Genomic DNA, 17,941 nt, shown 5'->3' on the forward strand with positions numbered 1-17,941 from the left:
CCAGAACTCAGCACGTTGTGCTGCCTTGGGACTATTCGCACAAAACACAGCTACTGACCATTGTTGCTTCTTTTTTCAAAAAAATGTTTAAATGTATTTACTGTTTTTGTTGCGTTGTATATATTTATAAGTTATTAAAGTTTTATAATCCTACTACTTTGTTGGAGTGCTATATATTTTTAATGTGACACATAATTGTAAAAACTTTGATGTACAAAGAGGCATCCCTGGAATCTTCCGCTTCAGGCTCGGTCCCCTCCCCAATCACAATACAGGATGGTTTTCAGATAGTAGGAACGCGTGTGGTGTGACGGATCTCATCGGGTGGGGGCCTTGATCTACTGTAACTCCTTTGAAGAGGGGTGATTCTTTACAGCTGGGGCCATAAACTACATCTGCAGGGCTAGGTGATAGCCTGGGACCGGCCTGGACAATCGGACACAGAGGAAGAGGAGTGTCAGAGGGTGCGGTAGTGAATAGGGCGAAAGGGAGGTGTCGGGCGGGCACAGGGTGTGATTCTCAAGGAAGAGCAGCGCAGATGGGGGGAGGTTTATTGCCCATGCATAAGACAGAGAGCGGGGGTGACCAGTGCCTGGGGGAGATGCTTGCGAGGGTGGGGAGCCATGCTAAGGATCGACAGCGTGCAGAGAGTGGGTCTGGTCAAGGCATCTAAAATGGCTGCCGTGCACGACAAAAGTGTGGCATTTGAAAAAAGGCAAGATGGCGCAGACAATGTTTATCAACACTTCCTGATGTCCTTCGAATCGAACGTTAACAGACGTTATCTCTCCCACACTACCGGTCCCCCTGGGCTTAAACGCCGAGATGGTAGGGACTGCATCCCGTGGAGATAGGCCGAGACGTCACTCAGCAGAAAAAAAAAAAAAAGTCTATAAACATACAATAAGTTAAAAGTCAATCATTCTTGTTTCCTTGCAGTACGCTCCCCAGTCCGCTTTCCGTTACGCGTACCAGGCGCACCCCACGAAAAAAAACGTTTTTTTTTGTTTGTTTTTTTGCCCCGCGGGGCCCTTTTAAAGCCTCCACATCAAACCTAGGGGGTCAGGGAGGATCTACTATACCCCCTTATGGTCATTTCCCCCTTTGTGTTGGCCTCCTCTTGTCTCTCGATCCTACCGAGAGACAAGATGGCGGCCGCTCCGGACTGTTTAGAATGTTGACAGACACCGGAGAGCCAATCAGCTTCGCTTCGCGAAGTTCCGTTACGCGTCAAGTACGCGAACCGGAGCGCTACCCGGAGCGCTGTTACAGATATATATCTTTTTTTGAACGTTAATTTCTCAAAATCCACTGGAGCACATATATTGAGACCTAGCAAAGGCACATCGGGCTAACAGTCCCTACAATTTTGCCAAGTTTCATGCAAATCCATTCAGCCGTTCGGGCTAAAAGTGAGGCCAACCGCCCTATGGAAATTAACATTGGAAAAACGCGTTTTGGGACCCCCTTTTTTCACGGCCCCCCCTTGACGAACCCCCCCCACATTTTCAGTGGCTGCTCAGAAACAAAATGTTCCATTTTCCTGAAAATTTCAGCCAATTCCGTCCACAAACGCCAAAGTTATTAGACATAGAATTTTCAAAAATCCCATAGAGAAAAAATCCTAACTATATATACCTACTGGTGACCGCCAGTAGGTATATATATGTATAACATTTCTATGGCAAAATGAAACCCCTCATTTTGTTCCTTTTCAAATTAAATGTATTAAGTGTTACCACTTTATTCCAATCAAGATGACTTCAGGTGTGCCATACTTTTGTCATAAGTAAGACTGTTAGCGTTCTAGTTGTTCTTTAGAACACTCTGGGACATTCTGTCATTGGGCTAAAGTTGGGCTACATCTGGCTGATATTTGGGCTACATTTGTTTTTTTTTGTCTCTGGTGGCCATCTTTGGGCTACATTGGGCTACATTGGGCTACATTGGGCTACGTTTGGGCTCTAACATATATATAGCCCAATGTAGCCAAATATATATTTTTCAAAGTTAATTTTCGTAAAAACCACTGGAGCATATATCTTGAGACATAGCAAAGGCACATCGGGCTACCAGTCCCTACAATTTTGCCAAGTTTTGTGGAAATCCATTCAGCCGTTCGAGCTAAAAGTGAGTCCAACCGCCCTATGGAAATGAAGGAAATGAATGGGTAATTTGTAATTAGCAAATAGCTCATCGCAAACTAGGAATGGTAAAGAATCGCTATTTATTTCTTAAAGTTCGCTATTTAGGAAATGCAAAAAACTTTGATGATACATATGGCGGTTCATCTCGAACAAGATAAGAAGCATAGGGATAGATTTATGATGACTGGCGCATCACCAGGGATGTGTTAGTCATTCTGTGCCGCTGTTCCGTCACCTATGGTGTGCTGCATTTACAATGCGGCGCATCATGGGGCAAAAACAGCACAGATGCGTGATGTAACTGTGCCGTAAAGGTGGCGCATTGCTGGAGTTGTATCGCAAGTGTGATGAAGCTCCAGGAAGGGTCGGGGGTGCCCCTGTCGCAGGGTTTCTGTTCTCACACAGAACTGTGGACAGAGGATTGGAACCTCGGCGAATTAGGGTGCCCCAAAACTCACCTTAGTACTCAAAAACCCCTTAGCAAGCTAGGTACAGTGTCACATTGGATATAACAAACTCTCAATGTTTAGACAATCCAGAATATGAACTTATAGTACCTCAGGATACGTGGAACTCATGAACAGTCGGTCGTTATATATTTCTTAGAAACCAGAACATGGAGTTAAGAAGAACACATGTGTATTTGAAATGTTTATTTACTAATGCCGTCTTCTCAGGCGTAGTATCTTAGATAATAGAAGTACACATATTATCAGTAGCAAAATTACCAGCATAGTTACTAGTACATAAAAAGCGAATGGTGACAGTATGTTAACATGCTGTAAATGAATAAGAGTTATAAACACTTATAAGCAGCCACGGGCCGTGGAGGGAGTTACGGTGGGGCAGGGAGGCGGGGAGGGGGAGGGGCAGGGTGGAGAGGGCTCCACCCTGCCCCTCCCCCTCCCCGCCTCCCTGCCCCACCGTAACTCCCTCCACGGCCCGCGGCTGCTTATATCTCACCCTCCCTAATACACATATTATATTATTTGCTAAGAAGGTCTCTTTGTGTTGGTTTAGGGCGTGCCCATACTTTAGTGTCTTAGATTTGAAGGAATCACATCAGCATACACCAGCTCTCTCTTCATGTGAACCGCATCAAGTGTTGTGTATGTGTGTTCGTCAAAGCAATACAAAACCCGCCTCATGCCCAGAATTGGCAGAAGCTGCACTTATGTTATGAGTATGAAGTCGTGAAGATCAGACCTCATAACAATTCTGTATCGTGTTGTTCTTGAAACTTCAGCACTCGCTGTACAGATATAGTTTAACAAGTAAAGCAGATAGTAGAGCAATAACATATTATTCTCATGTAAATCACGATAAACTATTAGGTTGAAAGCTAAAGCAACAACTAAGTGTCGTGTGCAGAAGTTGCAAAAAAGGAAAAATGGCGTTTAAACCGGTAATGAGCCCATGCTAACTTAACACGGTGTAAAGATATCCAGGACCTAGATGACACCTCCCCATGATCCGGAAACGAACTGAATAAGATAATAGAAGTGCCATCTCATGAGAGCAGATTGCAACTTTATATGTGGACGGTCCGCAAGGTAAAATATTAAAAACTAGGAAAATTTAATGCTAAAGAAAAATAAAACAGCCAAGTACTTTATCGAGTCTTAAGCCAATAGGCAAGCTAAATAATAAAAACTTGACAAATAAGTCAATGAATTGTCAATGAAATGCTAGTACTCAGCATATCAAACATGAAAAAGGTCTATGACATAACTGTGTATGCAAAATAAGCTGCAACAGCCTCCAATAGGAAGTCACCGTCTTCATCCGAAAAGAGTTCAGCCATCCAATTTAAAAGCGGAAAAGAACATACGTGCTCTCCCAGCACCGGATCCTCTATCACCATCAGAGGACAGCTCGGTGGGTTTTCAAGAAAGCTCTGTTCCAAGAAAGACTGTGTTGCCGCCAGTAAATTCCAGGGACCAATTAGTCCATGCATCAATGCCACAGCCATAATCCTTTCGCCAGGACAAACCAACTCGTGAGTAATGATAGGAGTCATCAGCTGATTAAAGTCGACGTCAGGAGAAACCGGTCCGCAGAGACACAAATCAATGGCCCAATCAAAATCACAGGTCAGGCAGTGAAATACAGGCTGGACACAGGTGAAGTAGGAGAATCGAAAAGATAATCCATATGCCGTGCTTAATATCGCCAACGGCATTGTGCCATAATATTCTAGCATGCGATTGCGGAACAGTGTCAGCAGCTGCAGGGCGGGAGGTTGCATAGGAGGGACATCCATATTTAAAAATGTAAAAAAGCACAAGAGCGTCCGCTGGTAATGCAAGTAAAAATGGCAATCCACGAAGCAGAGTGGAAAAAATAGAATGAAAGAAAGCAGGGATGACTCCAAAGATTTTCTCAAATGAAGTCACGAGACCACTGGTAACAACTTTAAAAAAGTGCGCCAGGGCCTTTGTGGAGGATGCGTTAAAGATAGTCCGAACCATCTTGCTGAAATGGAAAGGCAAATCTGAATTGAAAAGGGTCTGCTCCTCTGTACGGGTGTTCGCTATGTGAAGCACGAAAGTTTCACAGGCCGAACTCAAGGCCACCTCTCTCTGAGACAAAAGAGCTCTTATTCTTGCCATGCCGTTGAAATCTGCTCCCAAGGTTGGTATTTGTGGCGAGATTGAAAACTCCCTATGTTCATGTGTGGGAGGAAATAGAACATTTCTGCAGCAAATAACCCGTTCACTTACTGTTACGATAAAAGGAATACTTTTAATTAACCCAGAACAATCTTCATTATTGAGCATCAAATAACTACCATTTTCCAACAACTTGAACGTGGGGATGATAGCAGGAACTGGCGTGCCTTGCAACACGCAAGCCATATTTGGTCGGTGTTTGTTGCATGAACCGTGTAACTGTATGTGCCTACACATTAGTGAATGATCTGGCGTCTCAGTGCATTCCTCTCCATTCAGATAAACTTCTTGATCATCTTTGAAACATCTGTATGTGTATGGAAGCGACCAGACCTCATGAAGAAAAGCACTACCTAAAGGTTCATAACGACCTATTGGTATATATTTCATACAATTTGAAAACTTATATGAAGCAAAAGGCAGCGTTATTAAACCGTGGATAAGGCACGTTGCCAAAAAACCCGCAATCCTCTGCTGATGATGTCACTGAGCATGTCATGAATGATGTAATATGTGACATCATCAGCAGTGGATTACGGGTAATAGTATCTCTAGTTTACTCCCCTATAGCTGTCTTTCTTTTAACATAAGTGTCTGTTTCCTTCCCTTATACTTACTGTTTTTGGTTCGCTTCCGGTTCGCGTACCGGCGAGCGAACTGGGAAGCGAACTAAGAGAAATAGAGGTTGGCACAGTTCCAAATATTGTACCAATTTTTTAATAACGGGGAGGTAGTTCTGAAAAGAACTTTTTTTTTAATTGTTTTTGTTGTTTTATATTTTTTTTATTATTTTTCGGAACATTTTTTACTTTTTTTGAATTTTTCTGAACAGTTTTATATTTTTTGGGGTTTTTCTTGGAGGGGGCAATGAAAACGATTCATTGTAAAGGGCTCAACAGGAGCAACAAAACAAAAAAAAAGTATTTATTATTTTGGGCGTTTCGTACAAACTTGCATATGATAGTCAATAGCTCTGTTGATCAGAGTGATGCTTCTTTCTCCGTAGCAAATGAATCCATCGCAATATACGCAGATGTGCTTTACTTCACCAAATCTCATTTGTATATTTGGCACCATCTCCCTGCCCTCTGGTCCCGTTACTTCCGGTACAACAGATCTTCTGGCCATAATAGGGAGATTATCTAGGTCGTTCCGAAACTGTGCAGCACTGTAGTTGTTAGGATGCCACCTAGTCATATGGCGATGCATTGTGTAGTTTCCGAAACTGTATTTTTTCTCGGTTCCTCTGGACAGTCTATCTTGACATATAAGGCAAGTTACGTATCTTGCATTTACTTTTTTCTGACCTTTGGGAATTTAAAGAATTGCCAAATGAAGTTTTCTTTCCGGTGAGACGTCCTGGGCTCCTCAGGCAAAAACTGCCTCTCTTCGTGCTCGTCGTTCTGTTCCTCTTCTTCCTCTTCTTGTTGAATTATAACTTGAGCAGGTGGTCCACTCTTCCTTGGATGTGGTGGAGGTGGTGGGGAAGCACCAGCTGAAGCTACTAAAGAAGCCATTGCTCAGTGATCACAAAGGGTCTTTCTCTCACAATGATGAAAGTCAGAGTGAGGAAAGAAGGAGGGATTTTCATCATTTGGGAAAAACAAGAGTTCTCAACCAATGAAAAGTGTTCATTTTAGATTATATGACCTAGTCTTACATCATTAGGAAACCAAAAGTGAAATGAACCAATGAAAAGTGTTATTACCAAGTCACATGACCTGCTGTGTTTACGTTAAGCGCTTTGCAGGGCCTCCCGGTTTGCTTCCAGAAACCTGCGCTTTGCGACTCGCTTCGCGTACCAGTTCGCTAACGTAGCACGTCATATGACGTATCACGCGACAACGTGAAACGTCATGCGGACGGGAGGCGTCACGATGTTGTTTTCTAACGCGGCAGTTGCGGTAAAGAAACGTTTACCGGCTCGCGGTCTATTTCGCGGCATCAAGGTCAGCTAACGGGAAGCTTCCCGATTCGCGAAGCGGGAACGAAGAAAAAAAAATATTTAAAAAAAAAAATATTCATAAACATATAAAATATATTTTTGGATTTAAAGAAGAATACATTTTACAGCTACAGATATTAGCTGTTAAAAAACCAATGAAATTCACTGAAAAAAACATAGGTTATAGACCATATATAGTTAGGAATTAGCATTTACAAAACCTTGAAAATTCACTGAAAAAACCATAGGTTATAGACCATATATAGTTAGGAATTAGCATTTACAAAACCTTATTTTACTCACACAAACCATTGAAATTCCATATATAGTTAGTTGCACTAACTATATATCGCGCACCCGCAATCCACTGCTGATGATGTCACATATTACATCATTCATGACATGGTCAGTGACATCACTGATGACATCACTGATGACATCTCAAATGACATCACTGATGACATCACTGATGACATCACTGATGACAACATCCAGTGACTGTATGTTTCTGTAAAGTTAAAATGTGTCTTACATATTGAAGAATGAGTGCAAGTATAAGTGTCTGGACAAAGGATTTAGTAGGTGCATGACTGAATGTATGAGTGAGTGATTAAATGTGTCTCACTGAGTGCATGGGTTAGTGACTAAACTGTCTTAATTTGTGCATCATTATGTCTGTTGTTCTGTAAACTGCTGCATGTGTTGATCAGTAGCTATTTGATTAACTATATGGGTTACTGATTGATTGTCCAAGTATTTGTATGGGAGACTGAGTGTGTGTGTGGCTGGCTGGCTGGGAGGTGTGTGACTCTGTGCAGATCAATGTGTACTTGTATCAATGATTCTATAAGAAGGTAAGTATGTGTTAGTATATGTTTGAAAATGTAAGGTGCTCTATGTTTAACTGTATAGACAAGAAAATGGAAGTGTCATTGATTCTTTAACAGGACTGACTACGTGTGTGAGTAACTCCATGGATGAGTGGCAGACTGTGAGTGTCTGTATAGGTGTATGAGTGCATATGATAGTGTTGTAAAGATGAGTGATTGTATGTATGAATGATTGTATGGGTGAATGAGTGAATGTGTGTGTAGACATAGGAATCAGTGAGTGCGTATGTAGTAACTAGTATTGGTGTGTCAATGGTTTAAAAAATTATACTCTGTATTTAACACTGGGTGAAACAGAGGTTATATTAAAATGTGAGGAGATGCATTGTATTGTCACATGAATGATATCATCAGTGATGTGGTCATTGATGTCAAATCAGATGTCATCAGTGATGTCATCAGTGATGTCATTTGAGATGTCATCAGTGATGTCATCAGTGATGTCACTGACCATGTCATGAATGATGTAATATGTGACATCATCAGCAGTGGATTGCGGGTGCGCGATATATAGTTAGTGCAACTAACTATATATGGAATTTCAATGGTTTTGTGTGAGTAAAATAAGGTTTTCTAAATGCTAATTCCTAACTATATATGGTCTATAACCTATGGTTTTTTCAGTGAATTTTCAAGGTTTTGTAAATGCTAATTCCTAACTATATATGGTCTATAACCTATGGTTTTTTCAGTGAATATATATATATATTCACTGAAAAAACCATAGGTTATAGACCATATATATATATATATATATTCACTGAAAAAACCATAGGTTATAGACCATATATAGTTAGGAATTAGCATTTACAAAACCTTGAAAATTCAAATTTTCAGAACTACCTCCCCGTTATTAAAAAATTGGTACAATATTTGGAACTGTGCCAACCTCTATTTCTCTTAGTTCGCTTCCCAGTTCGCTCGCCGGTACGCGAACCGGAAGCGAACCAAAAAAACAGTAAGTATAAGGGAAGGAAACAGACAGTTATGTTAAAAGAAAGACAGCTATAGGGGAGTAAACTAGAGATACTATTACCCGTAATCCACTGCTGATGATGTCACATATTACATCATTCATGACATGCTCAGTGACATCATCAGCAGAGGATTGCGGGTTTTTTGGCAACGTGCCTTATCCACGGTTTAATAACGCTGCCTTTTGCTTTATATAAGTTTTCAAATTGTATGAAATATATACCAATAGGTCGTTATGAACCTTTAGGTAGTGCTTTTCTTCATGAGGTCTGGTCGCTTCCATACACATACAGATGTTTCAAAGATGATCAAGAAGTTTATCTGAATGGAGAGGAATGCACTGAGACGCCAGATCATTCACTAATGTGTAGGCACATACAGTTACACGGTTCATGCAACAAACACCGACCAAATATGGCTTGCGTGTTGCAAGGCACGCCAGTTACTGCTATCATCCCCACGTTCAAGTTGTTGGAAAATGGTAGTTATTTGATGCTCAATAATGAAGATTGTTCTGGGTTAATTAAAAGTATTCCTTTTATCGTAACAGTAAGTGAACGGGTTATTTGCTGCAGAAATGTTCTATTTCCTCCCACACATGAACATAGGGAGTTTTCAATCTGGCCACAAATACCAACCTTGGGAGCAGATTTCAACGGCATGGCAAGAATAAGAGCTCTTTTGTCTCAGAGAGAGGTGGCCTTGAGTTCGGCCCGTGAAACTTTCGTACTTCACATAGCGAACACCCGTACAGAGGTGCAGACCCTTTTCAATACTGATTCGCCTTTCCATTTCAGAAAGATGGTTCGGACTATCTTTAACGCGTCCTCCACAAAGGCCCTGGCGCACTTTTTTAAAGTTGTTACCAGTGGTCTCGTGACTTCATTTGAGAAAATCTTTGGAGTCATCCCTGCTTTCTTTCATTCTATTTTTTCCACTCTGCTTCGTGGATTCCCATTTTTACTTGCATTACCAGCGGACGCTCTTGTGCTTTTTTACATTTTGAAATATGGATGTCCCTCCTGTGCAAGCTCCCGCCCTGCAGCTACTGACACTGTTCCGCAATCGCATGCTAGAATATTATGGCACAATGCCGTTGGCGATATTAAGCACGGCATATGGATTATCTTTTCGATTCTCCTACTTCACCTGTGTCCAGCCTGTATTTCACTGCCTGACCTGTGATTTCGATTGGGCCATTGATTTGTGTCTCTGCGGACCGGTTTCTCCTGACGTCGACTTTAATCAGCTGATGACTCCTATCATTACTCACGAGTTGGTTTGTCCTGGCGAAAGGATTATGGCTGTGGCATTGATGCATGGACTAATTGGGCCCTGGAATTTACTGGCGGCAACACAGTCTTTCTTGGAACAGAGCTTTCTTGAAAACCCACCGAGCTGTCCTCTGATGGTGATAGAGGATCCGGTGCTGGGAGAGCACGTATGTTCTTTTCCGCTTTTAAATTGGATGGCTGAACTCTTTTCGGATGAAGACGGTGACTTCCTATTGGAGGCTGTTGCAGCTTATTTTGCATACACAGTTATGTCATAGACCTTTTTCATGTTTGATATGCTGAGTACTAGCATTTCATTGACAATTCATTGACTTATTTGTCAAGTTTTTATTATTTAGCTTGCCTATTGGCTTAAGACTCGATAAAGTACTTGGCTGTTTTATTTTTCTTTAGCAATAAATTTTCCTAGTTTTTAATGTTTTACCTTGCGGACCGTCCACATATAAAGTTGCAATCTGCTCTCATGAGATGGCACTTCTATTATCTTATTCAGTTCGTTTCCGGATCATGGGGAGGTGTCATCTAGGTCCTGGATATCTTTACACCGTGTTAAGTTAGCATGGGCTCATTACCGGTTTAAACGCCATTTTTCCTTTTTTGCAACTTCTGCACACGACACTTAGTTGTTGCTTTAGCTTTCAACCTAGTAGTTCATCGTGGTTTACATGAGAATAATATGTTATTGCTCTACTATCTGCTTTGCTTGTTAAACTATATCTGTACAGCGAGTGCTGAAGTTTCAAGAACAACACGATACAGAATTGTTATGAGGTCTGATCTCCACGACTTCATACTCATAACATAAGTGCAGCTTCTGCCAATTCTGGGCATGAGGCGGGTTTTATATTGCTTTGCCGAACACACATACACAACAGTTGATGCGGTTCACATGAAGAGAGAGCTGGTGTATGCTGATGTGATTCCTTCAAATCTAAGACACTAAAGTATGGGCACGCCCTAAACCAACACAAACAGACCTTCTTAGCAAATAATATAATATGTGTATTAGGGAGGGTGAGATATAAGCAGCCGCGGGCTGTGGAGGGAGTTACGGTGGGGCAGGGAGGCGGGGAGGGGGAGGGGCAGGGTGGAGCCCTCTCCACCCTGCCCCTCCCCCTCCCCGCCTCCCTGCCCCACCGTAACTCCCTCCACGGCCCGTGGCTGCTTATAAGTGTTGCTAACTCTTATTCATTTACAGCATGTTAACATACTGTCACCATTCGCTTTTTATGTACTAGTAACTATGCTGGTAATTTTGCTACTGATAATATGTGTACTTGTATTATCTAAGATACTACGCCTGAGAAGACGGCATTAGTAAATAAACATTTCAAATACACATGTGTTCTTCTTAACTCCATGTTCTGGTTTCTAAGAAATATATAACGACCGACTGTTCATGAGTTCCACGTATCCTGAGGTACTATAAGTTCATATTCTGGATTGTCTAAACATTGAGAGTTTGTTATATCCAATGTGACACTGTACCTAGCTTGCTAATGGGTTTTTGATAACTAAGGTGAGTTTTGGGGCACCCTAATTCGCCGAGGTTCCAATCCTCTGTCCACAGTTCTGTGTGAGAACAGAAACCCTGCGACAGGGGCACCCCCGACCCTTGCTGGAGCTTCATCACACTTGCGATACAACTCCAGCAATGCGCCACCTTTACGGCACAGATACATCACGCATCTGTTCTGTCTTTGCCACATGATGCGCCGCATTGTAAATGCAGCACACCATAGGTGACGGAACAGCGGCACAGAATGACTAACACATCCCTGGTGATGCGCCAGTCATCATAAATCTACCGCTATGCTTCTTATCTTGTTAGAGATGAACCGCCATATGTATCATCAAAGTTTTTTGCATTTCCTAAATAGCGAACTTTAAGGAATAAATAGCGATTCTTTACCATTCCTAGTTTGCGATGAGCTATTTGCTAATTACAAATTACCCATTCATTTCCTTCATTTCCATAGGGCGGTTGGACTCACTTTTAGCTCGAACGGCTGAATGGATTTCCACGAAACTTGGCAAAATTGTAGGGACTGGTAGCCCGATGTGCCTTTGCTATGTCTCAAGATATATGCTCCAGTGGTTTTTACGAAAATTAACTTTGAAAAATATATATTGGGCTACATTGGCCTATATATATGTTGGAGCCCAAATGTAGCCCAATGTAGCCCAATGAAGCCCAATGAAGCCCAATGTAGCCCAAAGATGGCCGCCAGAGACAAAAAAAACAAATGTAGCCCAAATATCAGCCAGATGTAGCCCAACTATAGCCCAGTGACAGAATGACCAATCAGCTTCGCAAACCTCCGTTACGCGAAGCGGAGCGCTGTTACAGATATATATCTTTTTTTGAACGTTAATTTCTCAAAATCCACTGGAGCACATATATTGAGACCTAGCAAAGGCACATCGGGCTACCAGTCCCTAATATTTTACCAAGTTTCGTGCAAATCCATTCAGCCGTTCGATTATTATTATTATTATTATTTTTTTTGCCCCGCGGGGCCCTTTTAAAACCTCCACATCAAACCTAGGGGGTTAGCGAGGATCTACTATGCCCCCTTATGGTCATTTGCCCCTTCGCTTTGGCCTCCTCTTGTCTCTCAATCCTACCGAGAGACAAGATGGCGGCCGCTACGGACTGTTTGGAATGTTTACAGACGCCGAAGAACCAATCAGCTTCGCAAAGCTCCGTAACACGAAAAGTACACGAAGCAGAGCGCTGTTACAGATATATATCTTTTTTTGAACGTTAATTTCTCAAAATCCACTGGAGCACATATATTGAGATCTAGCAAAGGCACATCGGGCTACCAGTCCCTACAATTTTGCCAAGTTTCGTGCAAATCCATTCAGCTGTTCGATTATTATTATTATTTTTTTTTTTTTTGCCCCGCGGGGCCCTTTTAAAACCTCCACATCAAACCTAAAGGGTCAGGGAGGATCTACTATGCCCCCTTATGGTCATTTGCCCCTTCGGTTTGGCCTCCGCTTGTCTCTCGATCCTACCGAGAGACAAGATGGCGGCCGCTACGGACTGTTTGGAATGTTTACAGACGCCGGAGAACCAATCAGCTTCGCTTCACAAAGCTCCGTACCGCGTAAAGTCCGCGAACCGGAGCGCTGCCCGGTCCGCTGTTACAGATATATATCTTTTTTTGAACGTTAATTTCTCAAAATCCACTGAAGCACATATATTGAGACCTACAAAAGGCACATCGGGCTACCAGTCCCTACAATTTTGCCAAGTTTCGTGCAAATCCATTCAGCCGTTCGGGCTAAAAGTGAGGCCAACCGCCCTATGGAAAACTCAATGTTAAAAACATGTTTTGGGACCCCCCTTTTTTCTCGGCCCCCCCTTGACGAACCCCCCCCAAATTTTCAAGGGCTGCTCAGAAACAAAATGTGCGATTTTCCTGAAAATTTCAGCCAATTCCGTCCACAAACGCCAAAGTTATTAGACATAGAATTTTCAAAAATCCCATAGGGAAAAAATCCTAACTATATATACCTACTGGCGACCGCCAGTAGGTAATATATATATGTATATATATATATGTATATATATATATATATATATATATATATATATATATATATATATATATATATATTGCACAACGCTGAAACCCCCAAGTCATGGGTTTACAATGAGAGCACTCCAAGCCAATACGGCGTAGGTTCGCCAAGTCTTTTATTACTCAAAGACCTCCTCAGCAATCAGTCTACAAACGCGTTTCGGCGTTACCGCCTTCGTCAGTGTAAACTGACACTGTTTTCAAATTACATTTTAAACGGAAGCCGTGATTGTCATCAGTCACGTGTTCCAAAATGGACATAAACATAAAAAACGGTACTTGAAATAATTAATGCATTACTTTTGCGGCGGCCATCTTTCAATGATTAATCTATTCATTCTAATATATACATTTATAAGCAGAATCGGAGAAACAATTTATATTCAACATACTTAAACATTCCATTCTATATTTGTCCCCTGTGCTTATTTCTTCACATACATAGTTGGCACCTATACCGCAAGTACCTATGAATGTGACTTTGACGCCAAACTCATGGTCAAAATCACAATAAGTTCACCGAATTTTAAGTCACCTGGTGAATGAAAAAAAAAAAAAAAATATATATATATATATATATATATATATATATATATATATATATTCACTGAAAAAACCATAGGTTATAGACCATATATAGTTAGGAATTAGCATTTAAAAAACCTTATTTTACTCACACAAAACCATTGAAATTCCATATATAGTTAGTTGCACTAACTATATATCGCGCACCCGCAATCCACTGCTGATGATGTCACATATTACATCATTCATGACATGGTCAGTGACATCACTGATGACATCTCAAATGACATCACTGATGACATCACTGATGACATCTCAAATGACATCACTGATGACATCACTGATGACATCACTGATGACATCTCAAATGACATCACTGATAACATCTCAAATGACATCACTGATGACATCATTCATGTGATAATACGATGAACCTCTTCAGGCTCTAATATAACCTTAGATACACTCAGTGAAAACAGACACTCACAGACTGTCACTCATCCATGGAGTTACTCACACACCTAGTCAGTCATGCAAAGAATCAATCACACCTCCATTTCCTCAACTATACAGTTATACACACCTTACTTATTGAAACATATACTAACACATATTTACTCACTTATACAATCCTGGATACAAGTTCACAATGATCCATACAGCCACTCACACATTCACTGGCTCTTATGCACAGTTATTTATATATGTCAACTCTCACATGTACTGTGTTTTACATATGTACTTACTTTGACATGTAGCACTGAGATATCCATTCACTCACAATGCACTCATGCACACAGTCAACCGCCCATACAGATGTTTCCACATGCACTTTTAAACCCATACACCTAGTGAATCAACTGCTCACACATCTATGCAGAGAGTCATACACCTCCCAGCCACCCAAAAACACTCTCAGTCTCCCATACAAATACTTGGGCAACCAATCAATAACCCATATAGTTAATCATATAGCTACTGATCAACACATGCAGCAGTTTACAGAACAACAGACATAATGATGCACAAATTAAGACAGTTTAGTCACTAACCCATGCACTCAGTGAGACACATTTAATCACTCACTCATACAGTCAGTCATGCACCTACTAAATCCTTTGTTCAGACACTTATACATCCACTCATTCTTCAATATGTAAGACATATTTTAACTTTACAGAAACATATAGTCACTGGATGTAGTCATCAGTGATGTCATCAGTGATGTCATTTGAGATGTCATCAGTGATGTCATCAGTGATGTCACTGACCATGTCATGAATGATGTAATATGTGACATCATCAGCAGTGGATTGCGGGTGCGCGATATATAGTTAGTGCAACTAACTATATATGGAATTTCAATGGTTTTGTGTGAGTAAAATAAGGTTTTTTAAATGCTAATTCCTAACTATATATGGTCTATAACCTATGGTTTTTTCAGTGAATTTTCAAGGTTTTGTAAATGCTAATTCCTAACTATATATGGTCTATAACCTATGGTTTTTTCAGTGAATTTCATTGGTTTTTTTAACAGCTAATATCTGTAGCTGTAAAATGTATTCTTCTTTAAATCCAAAAATATATTTTATATGTTTATTAATAACTTTTTTTTTAAATATTTTTTTTTCTTTGTTCCCGCTTCGCGAATCGGGAAGCTTCCCGTTAGCTGACCTTGATGTCGCGAAATAGACCGCGAGCCGGTAAACGTTTCTTTACCGCAACTGCCGCGTTAGAAAACAACATCGTGACGCCTCCCGTCCGCATGACGTTTCGCGTTGTCGCGTGATACCTCATATGACGTGCTACGTTAGCGAACTGGTACGCTTACCGAGTCGCAAAGCACAGGTTTCTGGAAGCAAACCGGGAGGCCCTGCAAAGCGCGTAACGTAAACACAGCAGGTCATGTGACTTGGTAATAACACTTTTCATTGGTTCATTTCACTTTTGGTTTCCTAATGATGTAAGACTAGGTCATATGATCTAAAATGAACACTTTTCATTGGTTGAGAACTATTGTTTTTCCCAAATGATGAAAATCCCTCCTTCTTTCCTCACTCTGACTTTCATCATTGTGAGAGAAAGACCCTTTGTTACCAGTGAGCAATGGCTTCTTTAGTAGCTTCAGCTGGTGCTTCCCCACCACCTCCACCACATCCAAGGAAGAGTGGACCACCTGCTAAAGTTATAATTCAGCAAGAAGAGGAAGAAGAGGAACAGGACGACCTAGATAATCTCCCTATTATGGCCAGAAGATCTGTTGTACCGGAAGTAACGGGACCAGAGGGCAGGGAGATGGTGCCAAATATACAAATGAGATTTGGTGAAGTAAAACACATCTGCGTATTTTGCGATGGATTCATTTGCTACGGAGAAAGAAGCATCACTCTGATCAACAGAGCTATTGACTATCATATGCAAGTTTGTACGAAACGCCCAAAATAATAAATACTTTTTTTTTGTTTTGTTACTCCTGTTGAGCCCTTTACAATGAATCGTTTTCATTGCCCCCTCCAAGAAAACCCAAAAAAAATATAAAACTGTTCAGAAAAATTCAAAAAAAGTAAAAAAATGTTCCGAAAAATAATAAAAAAAATATAAAACAACAAAAACAATAAAAAAAAAGTTCTTTTCAGAACTACCTCCCCGTTATTAAAAAATTGGTACAATATTTGGAACTGTGCCAACCTCTATTTCTCTTAGTTCGCTTCCCAGTTCGCTCGCCGGTACGCGAACCGGAAGCAAACCAAAAACAGTAAGTATAAGGGAAGGAAACAGACACTTATGTTAAAAGAAAGACAGCTATAGGGGAGTAAACTAGAGATACTATTACCCGTAATCCACTGCTGATGATGTCACATATTACATCATTCATGACATGCTCAGTGACATCATCAGCAGAGGATTGCGGGTTTTTTGGCAACGTGCCTTATCCACGGTTTAATAACGCTGCCTTTTGCTTTATATAAGTTTTCAAATTGTATGAAATATATACCAATAGGTCGTTATGAACCTTTAGGTAGTGCTTTTCTTCATGAGGTCTGGTCGCTTCCATACACATACAGATGTTTCAAAGATGATCAAGAAGTTTATCTGAATGGAGAGGAATGCACTGAGACGCCAGATCATTCACTAATGTGTAGGCACATACAGTTACACGGTTCATGCAACAAAAACCGACCAAATATGGCTTGCGTGTTGCAAGGCACGCCAGTTCCTGCTATCATCCCCACGTTCAAGTTGTTGGAAAATGGTAGTTATTTGATGCTCAATAATGAAGATTGTTCTCGGTTAATTAAAAGTATTCCTTTTATCGTAACAGTAAGTGAACGGGTTATTTGCTGCAGAAATGTTCTATTTCCTCCCACACATGAACATAGGGAGTTTTCAATCTCGCCACAAATACCAACCTTGGGAGCAGATTTCAACGGCATGGCAAGAATAAGAGCTCTTTTGTCTCAGAGAGAGGTGGCCTTGAGTTCGGCCCATGAAACTTTCGTGCTTCACATAGCGAACACCCGTACAGAGGTGCAGACCCTTTTCAATTCAGATTTGCCTTTCCATTTCAGCAAGATGGTTCGGACTATCTTTAACGCATCCTCCACAAAGGCCCTGGCGCACTTTTTTAAAGTTGTTACCAGTGGTCTCGTGACTTCATTTGAGAAAATCTTTGGAGTCATCCCTGCTTTCTTTCATTCTATTTTTTCCACTCTGCTTCGTGGATTGCCATTTTTACTTGCATTACCAGCGGACGCTCTTGTGCTTTTTTACATTTTTAAATATGGATGTCCCTCCTATGCAACCTCCCACCCTGCAGCTGCTGACACTGTTCCGCAATCGCATGCTAGAATATTATGGCACAATGCCGTTGGCGATATTAAGCACGGCATATGGATTAT

Source organism: Lissotriton helveticus, chromosome 5_1 (assembly GCF_964261635.1).
Source record: "Lissotriton helveticus chromosome 5_1, aLisHel1.1, whole genome shotgun sequence".
Lineage (NCBI taxonomy): Eukaryota > Metazoa > Chordata > Amphibia > Caudata > Salamandridae > Lissotriton > Lissotriton helveticus.